Genomic DNA, 14,173 nt, shown 5'->3' on the forward strand with positions numbered 1-14,173 from the left:
CAAAGCAAATGAAAAGTCCCTTGTGCTTGGCTGGTAGAGAGCATTTGGTAAGTTTTTACCTTCTCTGAGCCTATTGGCACCACACTTGTATAATCACAGCGGTGCCTACTTGTCTTGTAATAGCTAAGTGCCTGTGCATTAGTATTTCCATTAACCCCTCAGCTTTCTGGGATTTATGAACTTTGCGCCACCAAAATTCACAATTGACTCAGTCAGTTGTACAAGTCCCATTAGAGAGAAAATTATTTTATTAACCAAAAACTAGTTGGGGAAATGTATTGTCCAGTGTTGATGGCAGGGAACTGTGAGCCAATCAACCTGAGTTTTTTCTAGTGACAGCCACTGACTCATTAGTCCTCTCAACACAAGGGATGTTGTCCACAAATTTATCAACTTTCTTAAATTAGTTCAACTCCTCTCGTGATTGCAAAGCTGGAAGCATTAATGTAGACAGCCACCTATAGTGTGACCGTAGGTAAGTAATTTAAACTTTGTCCATTAGTTTCTCCATCTGTAAAACAGGCTAACACTGATCCACCTCATATGCTCGTTGTGAGAATTAATTAGTGGATGTAAAATGCATTTGTATCCCTGGATTAAAGTGACTCCATAAATGCACAAAAGTGAGTAAATGTTATTTATTTACAAAATGTAAAAAAGCATGTTTGGTCATTTTTAGATCACAGGAGCATGTCAAAATAGATGTTTGAACTTTCATAAATGACATTTTAATTTTCAAATTCCTTTATATGCCCTTGGTAATCAAGATAATTATCTTTGTACATAGAGATTTGATAGCTCTTAAAACTATAATGATTTTGAAACTTTTTTCCTAGATATATTTTCCTAGATCTGCTTTAGGAATTATTTTGGGGAAGTTCTATGGCCTGTGTTACACAGGAGGTCAGACTAGATGGTCACAATGGTCCCTTTTGGCCATGGAATCTGCAAATCTATGGAACTTTGGACAAATTTTAAATATCACTTATTTTGTTTAGATAACTAGCCATTAGGTATGTAGAGTAACTTATTTTTAACAAAACAAAATACAAAAAAAATCTATAGGCTAAAAATACCTTGCAGAGCACTTGAGATGGCATTTTTTTATTTGTGATCCTCAAATCACTTTACAAGCACTAATGAATAAAGCTTATTAACACCATGGTGAGGTATGTAAGTATTGGATTTCCCATTGAATAGATGGGGAAATTGAAGCACTGATAGATAATTAGACTGATTCTCACTTACACTAAGGACTTTTTACACTGCTCTAGTAGTGAAAATGAGCCTTAAAAGTGAATTTACAGACATTTTAAATAGGCCCCTTTACACTGCTAGAGTGGTGTAAAAAGGCCCTAGTATAAATGAGAATGTGACTTGAGGAAAAAGAGTCCTAGAACAGTGGTCCCCAACCTTTTTCGTCTGGCGGGTGCCAGACGATGAGCCACGGAGGACTGTGGTGGTGGATGAGCATCCGCCGAAATGCCACTGACAAGCGGCAATGTCAATAGGCATCGCCGCCGACAAGCAGCGTCATCCAGAGGTGTCGCCACCAAAACGCCGCCGAAAATGCAGCCTCTGGATGTCGCTGCTTGTCAGAGGCATTTTGGCGGATGCTTGTCCGCCGGCCAGTAGGCGGGCGCACTTAGACGCCCTGGCGGGCGCCATGACACCCACAGGCACCACGTTGGGGACCCCTGCCTTAGAATAACCACTAGTCCACAGTACTTAGAGTAACCACTAGTCCACAGTACTTTCCATTATGTTTAATCTTACCTAGTATACCACATGGCATATTAACTGGTAAAAGTGAACCAGGGGCTAGAGGTTTGTTGCAGGTAATTCTTTGAAAAAAATTAACATTTTGCATTCTACCCTATTTTTCTTATCCAAGTTTCATTTGCCCAGATTTCAGATACATCCAAACTATAGGTGCATGACCCTGCACCATTTTAATTCTACTGATTTCAGTTGGATAATGTACAACTTACAGTGGTGTGAGATCAGAATCATGTCTTGTATATTTAAATGGAATGCTAGGGCCACATCCTGCAAACACTTGAACATGTGAGTAAAGAAAGGCACCAGTTTAAGCATCTGAAGGATCAGAGCCTAGCACAACCGTTGGGAGGGGAGCTTTAGGTTTATTAGAAACTGGGGAACCTTTTGGGAAAGGAGGAGCCTACACAGGAAGGATGGGTTCCACCTAAACCAGAATGAAACCAAATTGCTGGCATATAAAATTAAAAAGTTCATAGAGGAGATTTTAAATGAAGGGTTGGGGAAAAGCCAATAGGTATGGAGGAGCACACAGTTCGGACAGAGACACCCCTTAGGAGAGAATTTATTAAAGGGGATACTTATATCCTAGTAAAAAAGAGATGATAGGAGTTGATAAAGTACAGGTAGGAGCTGAGGAAAAAGAGTCAAATGAAAAAGAGTCCTATTCAATGATATCACATGAAGGCAGTGTACAAAATATTGACACGTTTTATAAATGCTTGTATACATATGCTAGAACTCTACATACTAAGATGAGTGAACTGAAATGCTGGGTATTAATTGAGAATATTAATATAATAAGCATCACAGAAACTTGGTAGAATGATTATAATCAATGGGACATAGTAATACCGGGGTCAAAAATATATAGGAATGACAGAGTAGCTTGTGCTGGTTGGGGGAGTAGCACTCTATGTAAAGAAAGAAAAGAGTCAAATATAATAAATATCTTAAGTGAATCAAACTGGCTAAATCAATCATGGATAGTGTGATGCTGGCAGACCAGATCCCCATGTCTCAACTGAACACTAACAAATACATAGCTGGAATCAGTCTGGCTCACCTGTGCGTTAGTTTTGTTTAAATGGATATTAGAATGATAAGAATGTGTTTAGACTTTGCTGAATGCTTGTAAGTTTCTGCATGCCTTAACCTCCCTTATAACATCTGTATCCCATATTGTAAGGTAATATTTGAGCTGTTGTATTGTGAACCTCTGTGACTGCATAAATCACCAGACAGGAGAGAGACATTAATTGGTGTGAAGGGGTGATCTTCAACAGAAAGTGTTAGATTCTTCGCAAAAGGAAAGGTCCATTGATACCAGATGTTGCAACTGGACTTTCCATAGGTACAAGAGGACAAAACACATTTATTGTTCTCTCCTCCTTCTGAAGATGAGTCATGCAAGTGGAGCTCAGAGCACAATGCAGGAGGGGGATAAAATCTCCAAACAAAAGGGACTAGGTATCTCTTAGCTGCTTGGACCCTAGGGGGCAAAGCGTTTCTAGGCTTAAGCAAGAAGAGATCCTTTGTGCTTAGCCTGAGTTAGCCCAAAAGGACATAGAGAGCTTGCTAATTCTAGAAGCTTCTATTACCCTTTGAAACTTAAGATTGTAACTTATTCATGTATACGTGTTTATGTGCTTTAACCTTGTTAAAAATCTCTTGTTTCCTTTTCCTATTTAATACACCTTTAAATAGTTTGTTTTAAGATTGGCTACAAATGTTGTCTTTGGAGTGAGATTTAAGGGGCACTTGACTTAGGGTAAGTGACTGGTCCTTTGGGACTGGGAGTAACCTGAATATTACTGTGATTCTTGGTGTGAGGGCCAGCTATCATAAAGGTATGTTCACCTGGATGGCAAGAAAGATCACAGTACCCAAAGGGACTGTCTGCGACTCCGTGTTAAGGTTGTGATAGTGCCTGAGGAGTTCATACTTGATAACGGATTGGTGACATCTAAAGTATAGACCTCACAACCAATTTAGGATTTGTGCCCGGGTTCCTAGCAGTCTGTTTTGAGGTTAGTATTCATGCTCTTGAGTTACTGCAGGCAGTGTTACAGATAGAAATTCCATGCTTGAATAATAAGAGTATAGCAGTAGGAATATACTACTGAGCACCTAATCAGGATGGTGATTGTGAAATGCTTAGAGAGATTAGCGAGCCTACAAAACCAGAAAACCCAATAATAATGGAGACTTTAAACTATCCCCATATTGACTGGGTACATGTCACCTCAGGATCGGATGCAGAGATTAAATTGCTAAATGGTAGTCCTGGAATCCACAAGGGGAGAGTGCATTCTTGATTTAGTCCTAAATGTAGCACACAAACTGGTCTATGTAGCTGATCTGCTTGGTTACAGCAACCATAATGTAATTACATTTAACATCCTCCTAGGGGGGAAAATACCAAAGAAACCCACCAAAAAGAGAAACTACACAAAAATGAAGGGGCTAGTTACATGGAAATTAAAAGGAACATTCACATGAGTGAAATGCCTGCAAATTGCATGGAAACTTTAAAAAACCCCATCATACTAGCAGCTCAGACTAAATGTATACCCCTCAAACAAATAAATAAATAAACAAACAGTACGAGGACCAAAAAATGTCACTATGGTTAAACAGCAGAGTAAAAGAAGCAGTCAACAGCAAAAAGACATCCTTTACAAATTGGATATCAAATTCCACAGAGGAAAATAGAAAGGAGCATAAAATCTGGCAAGTCAAGTTTAAAAGTATAATCAGGCAGGCCAAAAAAAATTTGAAGAGCAACTAGTAAAAGACACAAAACCAGCAATTTTTAAAAGTACATCAGAAGCAGGAAGCCTGCCAAACAGTCAGTGGGGCCACTCAATGATCAAGGTGCAAAAGGATAGACCCATCAATGTCATTTAGCCAAGATGGTCAGGGATGCAACCCAATGCTCTGAGAGTCCCTAAACCTCTGACTAGCAAAAGCTGGGATGGAACACTCGATAGCTGCCCTGTTCTGTTCATTCCCTCTGAAGCATCTGGCATAGTCCACTGTTGGAAGACAAGATACTGGGCTAGATGGACTATTAGTCTGACCTAATATGGCCAGTTAGAAGAAGGAGTTCACCCTCCCTAAATTTGTGAATGCTTATCTGAATCCAAAATGACCAAGTTACATCTGAGGCTGAATTTGTTATCCAGCTGTGCAGTGTTCATCATAATATCTATTCTCCCTTAGAAGCACACATATCTCTACTGCTGTCTGTAGCTCCAGTTACCCTCTTCCATATAAAAACCAGTGGGAGAGGGCTGGCCAAAGGATAAGCTGACATCCTCCCCGTTCTGCCCAGGGAGCTGATGCTGCATCACTGACATCCTCCCCCTTCTGCCCAGGGAGCAAGAGCTGCATATGGAGGCTTCCCTCCACATGTGGACTTTGAGGGATCAGGCTGGAGGGAGGGAGATCTAACAACAGACTGAAAATGCTTTCATAATAATGGTGCATAAATTAGATTTACCAGTGGGAAAGCTCTCACTTGCATTCTAACAATCATATTTCTAATATACACAAGAGCTGATACACTAAAATTATGATACAAATGCATCCTCACAAATAATTATAAAATGCTTTTTACAAACATATCAAAGTGTCTAGAAAACTACAGCAGTCATACAATTTTAATTTTTTTTTTTTTAGCAAATTACATGCTGGTTTATTGGCTTTGTAAATGTTTTAAATTCTCACTAAAAGATTGGGGAGAAGACCTATATTTGGCAAATAATAAAAAAGCAGCTGTGGAAAGGAATTTTTGAGATGATGCTTTTTTTCGGTAGGGAAATATTTCAATAATAGCCTGGTTCATATAGTCAAATTCATATAGTCAAATTATTCATATAAGTTCATATAGCCAAATTGTGGAGTTCTGACTTATGTCGGTTGCCACTAAGGATATTTTTACATTTATTATTTTAGAAAATGGTGAATGGTGTATTTCTTATTATCGATTTTTTCATCATGACGTGTTACGATCAAGTTTGGATGGAAATTAAAATTCAATTAAAAATGTACAGAAGCAACATTTCTTTATTAAAAAAAAAACTGCCTTAAATGTGTTAGACACATAAGGGGAAAAAGTTTATCAAAACATGTTTTGCATTTAAAACTAAATTATTAATTAAACAAAGGAAGTATTTGGTATTGGTGAGAGGTGAAGACCTCATAGAAGAACTGGTTGTAGAGGACAGCCTAGGTTCAAGTGATCATGACAGGCCGGCCCACAACATTTTGGCACCTGAGGCAGGGAGCTCAAATGACGCACCCATGCCCCCTCGCTTGGGCCAAAACTTTGAAAGGTCTCAATTCTGCCTTCCTCCTGTTCTACTCCTCTCATGGTACTGCTTTACTACCTACCCCAATAAAGGATAACTAACAACTTAAAATGCCTTGTTCAAAAATTTTAAGTAACAGATTGGCAGAGACCCTGTTTTGTTTTGTTTTTTGGCCTTCCTCTGCAGCATGGGGCACAGGACACTTACAGGTTTAAATCAGTGTAAATTCTTGATTCCCTGTAATTTGAAATCTTTAAATCATGTTTTGAGGATGTCAGTAACTCAGCCAGAGGTTAGGGGTTTATTTCAGGAGTGGGTGGGTGAGATTCTGTGGACTGCAATGTGCATGAGGTCAGACTAGATAATCTTGATGGTCCCTTCTGACCTTAAAGTCTATGAGTCTGTAGTTAGTGAATTTAATTGATTATAACTGGTCACTACACATGTCCTTCAAGATTTTAGAATTAGTAGATCTCATCCTCTCTCACCTAATTTTTATTCATTGATTGGATGAGAAAAACAAGGTCTCCTGATTTTTCAACTCCCAATTGCTTTCTTAACATTGAATGAACTGAACTAGTTGAATAAATTGAAATGAAGAAAATATTCTTTCTGCACCTGAAAAAGAGGCTACTGCAGTCAAAAGCTGGTTTAGCATCACACTCTGGTTCCAGGGGCTTATCCAGTAATTTCTTCCAGTTCAGTGGTTTGACTTTTAAAATTGGGCAGGAAATGTGTACTAATTGTTTTTTGTATTTAATTTCACTGATTTTAATAGATTATAATAAGTTTAGGCCTTAACATAAGTTGTCACTTTCAAATTTAATTTTAAACAGATTTATTTAAAAAAAACCCCATAGTTAGTTTATATTAAAGAAACTGTGATTTAAATTTAAAAAATAGATTTTTAATTAAAAAAAATATTGAATTTTTTATTCACCCTGCTGCACAATCTGGCTGATAATAAGTATTTTCAAGTAAGAGATATTGCTTATTTATATATAAATTGACTATATAAATATACAAAAATATATACTGATATTGTACAGTATACTCCTCTCAAAAAGAAAACTAAACGTTAACAGTAATGGACCAGGTTTTGATCTACTTCCTCATGGTGAATAGTACTTTACTCAGAAACAGGCAATGCGACAACCCATGGAGTTTGACACTACTAAGTTTGGGTAAGGGTATCAAAACCTGGTTCAATAATTATACAGTTTAAATAATCAGATAATAGAATGTGAAAAGGGATGGGGGGGGGCAAAGTTAGATTAAAAAGAAGAAATCAGATGTAACATAGGGTGGCACTAGAAAAATCTGTCTAGAGCAGGACTGCTCACCTGGGGCTCTATCCAACTTTCACTGAAACCAATAGAAGTATTTCCATTGGGTTCAATGCACATTTTGATTTGGCCCTTGGGGCTTACTTCTGCTCCCACTGACGTCATTCAGAGTTTTATTGTTTTGAAGTCAATGAGTGAAAAATTAAGCTTAGACTCATCAGCTGTAATTTACAGAATTATTCTTTATTATGGGATACACATCGGCAGTGTAGCTAGAAATAGAAATTAGGGTGGGCCCCAAATTATGGTGGATGGGCAATGACCAAAGGTCTGATGTTACAGCAAATCATGATTTAAGACAATTAAATCCCAAATAAATTAAATATCGCCCCAGTACATCCATTTAACACAGTTTAAGTAGACAAAAAATAGATTTTACATAAATTTTCAGTAAATGTACTTTAAAAAGCTAAATAGGCAGCATCATCAAACCATCAAGAACATAGTAATTTTACCCATGCCTGCCAGTGGCTACACCCCTGATAGACACTCTTGAGAAGAGAAAGAAGAGAAATGTTAGTCTCTCTCTGTCTCTTTTTCTCTCTCTTTCTCCTTGTGATATTGATAATAATTTCTCATCCAATTATGAGCTTTAAGAGGCATGAAGAAGTGGATGGTTATCTGAAAAACACCCATGCCATTTTTATTTCCCAAAAGTGAAATTACCAGGAAGCTGAGCCAAAAATTTACACTTTTATTTAAATTCCCAGACAAAAAACTCCACCTCAATGTAGCAGTTTTTCTTAGGGGGCAGGGAGAGAGTGATCTGGATTTTTTTTTTTAATTTTAAAATTTCCTACATGGACGCTAAACAAGCAACCCAGTGAGAGTTCTACCATGGATATTTCCAATGATTTGAAGATATGTAATTGTAATCTTTATATGTTTTATTTTAAATTTTAAGGACAGATTAATCAGTTCAGCAGAACATCGCAAAGCAGCTGAAATGTACTGGTGAATCTGGTCATTAACAACAATTGATAGAGTCATTCAGAAGCCCATGTTACCTATACTTTATCATTTTAACTATATGGAAAGTTTGAAGAGTCAATATTATATTCCATTATTAAAATAATTCAAGTCAAAGTAAAGGCTGATAAAAATGTGAAATATTTTAAAGGACACATTTCAATTAATAAGCGACAAAAGGTCCTGTGGCACCTTATAGACTAACAGACGTTTTGGAGCATGAGCTTTCGTGGGTGAATACTCACTTCGTCAGATGCATCTAATGAAGTGAGTACTCACCCTAGAAAGCTTATGCTCCAAAACGTCTGTTAGTCTATAAGGTGCCACAGGACCCTTTGTTGCTTTTTACAGATACAAACTAACACGACTACCCCTCTGATATTTCAATTAATTTAACTCATAAGTTAATTAGAAAATTTACTTGTACAGTCTCAGAAAATTCATTATATACTCAAAAATTAAGTGTAGTAAGTTTGAGGAGGAGATGTATTTTTCATGCATAAAAAGAAGTTGCTTTAAGTGCAAAATGCAACTCAACCTGAGTTAATGGAGTCACAACTGGTGCCTCTATGACAAAGAGTCTTGTATTACTGGTAATATTTTAATAAAATGTTCTACGTTTACAAAGAACAAAAACAGTTTATTACTTAAACATCCTCCTGCAATGTTTGAAAGGCAAATGCTGCAATATTGTACTTATATTGGAGAAGCAGAAAGTGAACTTGACTATAAACAAAAACTGTCCAAGCTAAGTGAAGCGCAAAAAGTAAACAATCAGTATAAATGCTGTAAAGTCTTTTCAGTTTTTAAAAATTCCCCCAGTTTTAAGAAAATAAAATGTTATTAATGTAGGAAAGGAAGTTTTGTCTAAAAAGAAACCTGGCAGTGTCCTTGTGTTCAATGGGGTAGAAAATCTGATACATGATGTAAGATCTTGTATATCAAGTTTCATTCTGGATGAGATTTACACAGCACAGATCCAAACTCCTGACATAGGATCTTGCAATAAAAGTTTTGGCATAACTTTAACCATTAGGGGATGATTTCTAAAGAATCTTCAGTCCCAAATAACATTTATTATTCTGTAATATACTTTTCCAAGATGATATTCCTTATCCATGATGCTGGGACCATTATGTCAGGTAGGCCTTTTAAAAACTGTTTTCCTGGACTGCAAAGTTAAGAGGTCAGGTAATTTCACTAGTGTTGTTTCCCTCATAATTTTCACCCCCTTTCACATTCTGTCACCAATTCCAGTTAGAAATGCATTCAGTTTCCTTTAGAATTCCATTTACTCTCACTTTGCTAAACTGCAAACACTATAATTTGATTTAACTGTAGGATGGTGTAGTGAGGTTATACTTTTCTAGGCCATCATTATGTCTTTAAAAATATATTACTTCCTATTCACTAGTATAGAGTGAAATATACTTCTTTCAGCTTTTTCAGCACATTTTTTCTGACTCTCTCTTTCCAGCGTCAGTCCCACACTTGTGCCAATATAATAAAATAAATTTATAAAAATAAGAAAATCAGTTGATTACATTTGTTAAACAGAACTAACATGATACATCCAGTGGAAAACCTCATGACCTTCTATTGTGTATATCTGCCTACCATTAACCACAACCTTTGTCAGTTGTCATGCCTCCTTGTGCCACATTTTACTTAACTTAGGGCTTTATCCTGCAACATTTACTCTTGTGTTAATTCCAGGGGGACTACTGATAACTGCAATATCTTATCTTCAAGTGGCCTGTGCACGTCATATCTAGAAAATCACCCAAAGCTCCAGGGTGAGGATTGTGATCAACAACTCTGTTCCTTGCGCACAATGGAACTTTCTATCATAAGGGTAAAGCTTATCTGTGTTAGAGACAGAGCTTTCTTGGTGGCTAGTCTGACACTGTGGAAAGAACTCCTACTGGAATTAAGGGCCATGGCAAATCTCACCACCTTCTTGGTTGCACCTTCCAAGCGGCGGGTCCCCTCCATGCCTGCGGCAGGTCCACCTCCACCGAGCCAAATGACGCCCTCCCCTGGTGCCTAGAGCCGGGTCCCCTCTTCCTGCAGACGGTTAGTCATGCCTGCGGGAGGTCCAGCGTGGACCTCCCGCAGGCATGACTTGCCGCCCGCCCAGGCAACAGCTTGGTTTGCTGGTGCCTAGAGCCGCCCTTGCTTCCAAGGGCAACATGTACTGACTTTGCCTTCTCTAACACAAACACACAGCAGCGTGTACATTTTAAACAAACAAAAAACAAAAGAAAACACTACCAAAACAGAACACTACATCTCCCTCCCCTTCCTCCAGGGAGAGGATGAGAGAAAGAACACACCACACATGGCAAACATTAGCACCATTGGAAGGCACTAAGGCCCAGATCCACAAAGCTACTTTGGCACCCAAATTGCAGTTTTAGGCTCCACTGCAATCCGCAAAACTCTAGCTCAGCTGCCATCTAACCCTGTAGGCATCTACATTCACTTGGTGCCGAAGTTTTCAGGGTAAAAGTTCCTCGGCACCTAAATTTCTGCCTCTGGGCATGTGCACGGTTACCTCATTCTAGGCATCTGGATGCCTATCTCCAAGCTAAGCCTCAGTGTGATCCACAAACCGGGGGAAGATAGGCAGAGGAGCACCTATCTTGCCTTTAAAGCCCAAGTCAGTAGGTGGGCTCAGAGGCGGCATACCAGAACAGGTCCCATTCAAAATGTGGCTGGAGGAGTAGGTGCCAACCTTGTAATTTTTAGTTCAGTGGCTAAAGCACTCACCTGGAATGTGGGAAACTTGGATTCAATTCCCTCCTCTGGGAACAGGGGTCTCCCACATCCCAGGTGAGTGTTCTAACCACTGGGCTAAAAGTTACAAGGTGGGCATCATCACTGCCTTCTCCAGCCATTTTGTGTGAAGAGAGGCAGGCACATAGCTCATTCTCACAAGAAATGACTTAGGTGTCTAAGCTGCCTGACTCCAGGAGAGGGCTTCCTTTTTGTAGATCCCAGGCAGTGATAGGTGCCTCTCAGCAGCCCAAACTTAGGTGCCTAACTCTCAGAGAAGAAAGAAGCTCAAGACACAGCCCTCTCATCAGCATCTCCCATTGTCTAGCTTAGGCAGCTCCCTGCATAGTGTGCTAGCTTTTGTGGATTGCATTCTAAGGTGCCCCCAGGCCCCACGCATTGTATAGAAGCCTAGGCACCTAATTCAGGCTTTGCGGATTGCATTGTTGTTCCAGTGATTTTCTAGGCACCCGAAGTTTTGACATTGGAATGCTTAGTGTCGCAACAGCTAAGCCCCTTTACATAAGAACATAAGACCGGCCATACTGGGTCAGACCAAAGGTCCATCGAGCCCAGTATCCTGTCCTCTGACAGTGGCCAATGCCAGGTTCCCTAGAGGGAATGAACAGAACAAGTAATCATCAAGTCATTCATTCCCATTGCCAGCTTCTGGCAAACAGAGGCTAGGGACACCATCCCTGCCCATGCTGGCTAATAGCCATTGATGGACCTATCCTCCATGAATTTATCTTGCTCTTTTTTGAACCTGGATATAGTCTTGGCCTTCACAACATCCTCTGGCAAAGAGTTCCACAGATTGACTGTGCGCTGTGTGAACAAATACTTCCTTTTGTTTGTTTTAAACCTGCTGCCTATTAATTTCATTTGGTGACCCCTAGTTCTTGTGTTATGAGGAGTAAGTAATACTTCCCTATATACTTTCTCCATACCAGTCATGATTTTATAGACCTGTATCATATTCCCACTTAGTTGTCTCTTTTCCAAGCTAAAAAGTCCAAATCTTATTAATCTCTCCTATACGGAATCCGTACCATACCCCTGAACCTTTTCCAATTCCAATATATCTTTTTTGAGATGGGGAGACCACCAACGACAGCAACTGTGAGTGGGGTGCAGAGAAGGGACAGGCATGTTAAAGGGACTTTTGGGTTGCTGGACTCTAGAACCTGAGAGGGAAAGGACACTGCCCAATTTATTTGGGGTGGGTCTTTTGCTCATGGTTCATGTTTACTTGAGGTGTTTTCCCAAATTAATGCTGAGTTACTTCCCTCCTTAAAAGTTTTTCCCTTATTACAAGTTCTTGCTACACTCAGACTCTGTGCTTGCGAGAAGGGAAGTATTGCCTCTTAGATGCACCCAGGGGATGCTGTGTAATTGTCCCAGGTCACTGGGTGGGGGCTTGAGCCGGTTTGTGTTGTATTGGTGAACCCGGCCCTAGATACTGAACCCAGCCCTTGTTGCTGCCGACTCTACCTGGCAGAAGGGTTACATTGAAAACGGACCATTTCTTCCTACCCTTTGTTTCCTATCTTTTAACCAGTTACCAGCCCACGAGAGGATCTTCCCTCTGTGGATCTGGGCCTGGGGTGAAAGTAAAACTGAAAACTTACTGGTACGGGGGCCGGTTCTTCCCCCTGCCCCAAAGGGGCGGGGCCTCAGGTGGAAGGGGTGGGGCTGGGGGTCAGCATCCCCCAGCCATCCCATCTCGGCTACCTGGCCTGCGCCGCCTGGGGCTCCAGCGGCAATTTAAAGGGCCGGGGTCCTTTGCCACAGCAGCACTTTAAGAACCTTGCTTTAAGGACCCTGCTTTAAGTGCTGCCACAGCAGCGCTTTAACATTGCTGCCCCTTTTGCGCTCCCCCGTTGGCGGCCCTGCCTCTAGGCAGCGCTTTAAAATAAGGTGCTAGGGGCTGGTACTGGCAGTCACACTTTACCGGTATGCCGTACCGGCCCATACCACCTTACTTTCACCCCTGATCTGGGCCTAAGATACTATGGTCAGAAGGGTGGTATAAGAACTTGAATAGAAGAGAACTCTTGTGTGGGTAAGCACACCTAGGCTCCAGTCCCCCGCAGCCCTGCGCCGGTCCCACCCTGAGCTCCGGTGCCCCCCATCCCTGCGCCGGTCCCACCCTGAGCTCCGGTGCCCCCCATCCCTGCGCCGGTCCCACCCTGAGCTCTGGTCCCCGCAGCCCTGCGCCAGTCACACCCTGAGCTCCGGTGCCCCCCATCCCTGCGCCGGTCCCACCCTAAGCTCTGGTGCCCCCCATCCCTGCGCTGGTCTCGCTCTGAGCTCTGGTCCCCTCAGCCCTGCGCCGGTCCTGCCCTGAGCTCTGGTCCCTCCCAGCCCTGCACCGGTCCCACCCTTAGCGCTGGTCCCCTCAGCCCTGCACCAGTCCCATCCTGAGCTCTGGTCCCTCCCAGCCCTGCACCGGTCCCACCCTTAGCGCTGGTCCCCTCAGCCCTGCACCAGTCCCACCCTTAGCGCTGGTCCCCTCAGCCCTGCACCAGTCCCACCCTGAGCTCTGGTCCCCTCAGCCCTGCGCCGGTCCTGCCCTGCGCTCTGGTCCCCTCAGCCCTGCGCCGGTCCTGCCCTGCGCTCTGGTCCCCTCAGCCCTGCACCAGTCCCACCCTGAGCTCTGGTCCCCTCAGCCCTGTACCAGTCCCACCCTGAGCTCTGGTCCCCTCAGCCCTGCGCCGGTCCTGTCCTGAGCTCTGGTCCCCTCAGATCTGCGCTGCTCCTGCCCTGAGCTATGATCCCCTCAGCTCCCTCTCCATGGTTTCCTACTGCCAGCATGGTGCCAGCTCCCTCAGCTATAATTCCTCTCAGCCCAGACCCATTCCCCACCCTCCTGGTGCCTCCTGGTCCCCCTCACTCCCTTCCCCCATGTTTGATCCTGTTTCATGGTAGGGGATGGGGCTGGAGCTGCTGGGCAGAAGGCCGGCAGTTTGTATCCCCCTGGGC

Source organism: Mauremys reevesii, linkage group 2 (assembly GCF_016161935.1).
Source record: "Mauremys reevesii isolate NIE-2019 linkage group 2, ASM1616193v1, whole genome shotgun sequence".
Classification (NCBI taxonomy): domain Eukaryota; kingdom Metazoa; phylum Chordata; order Testudines; family Geoemydidae; genus Mauremys; species Mauremys reevesii.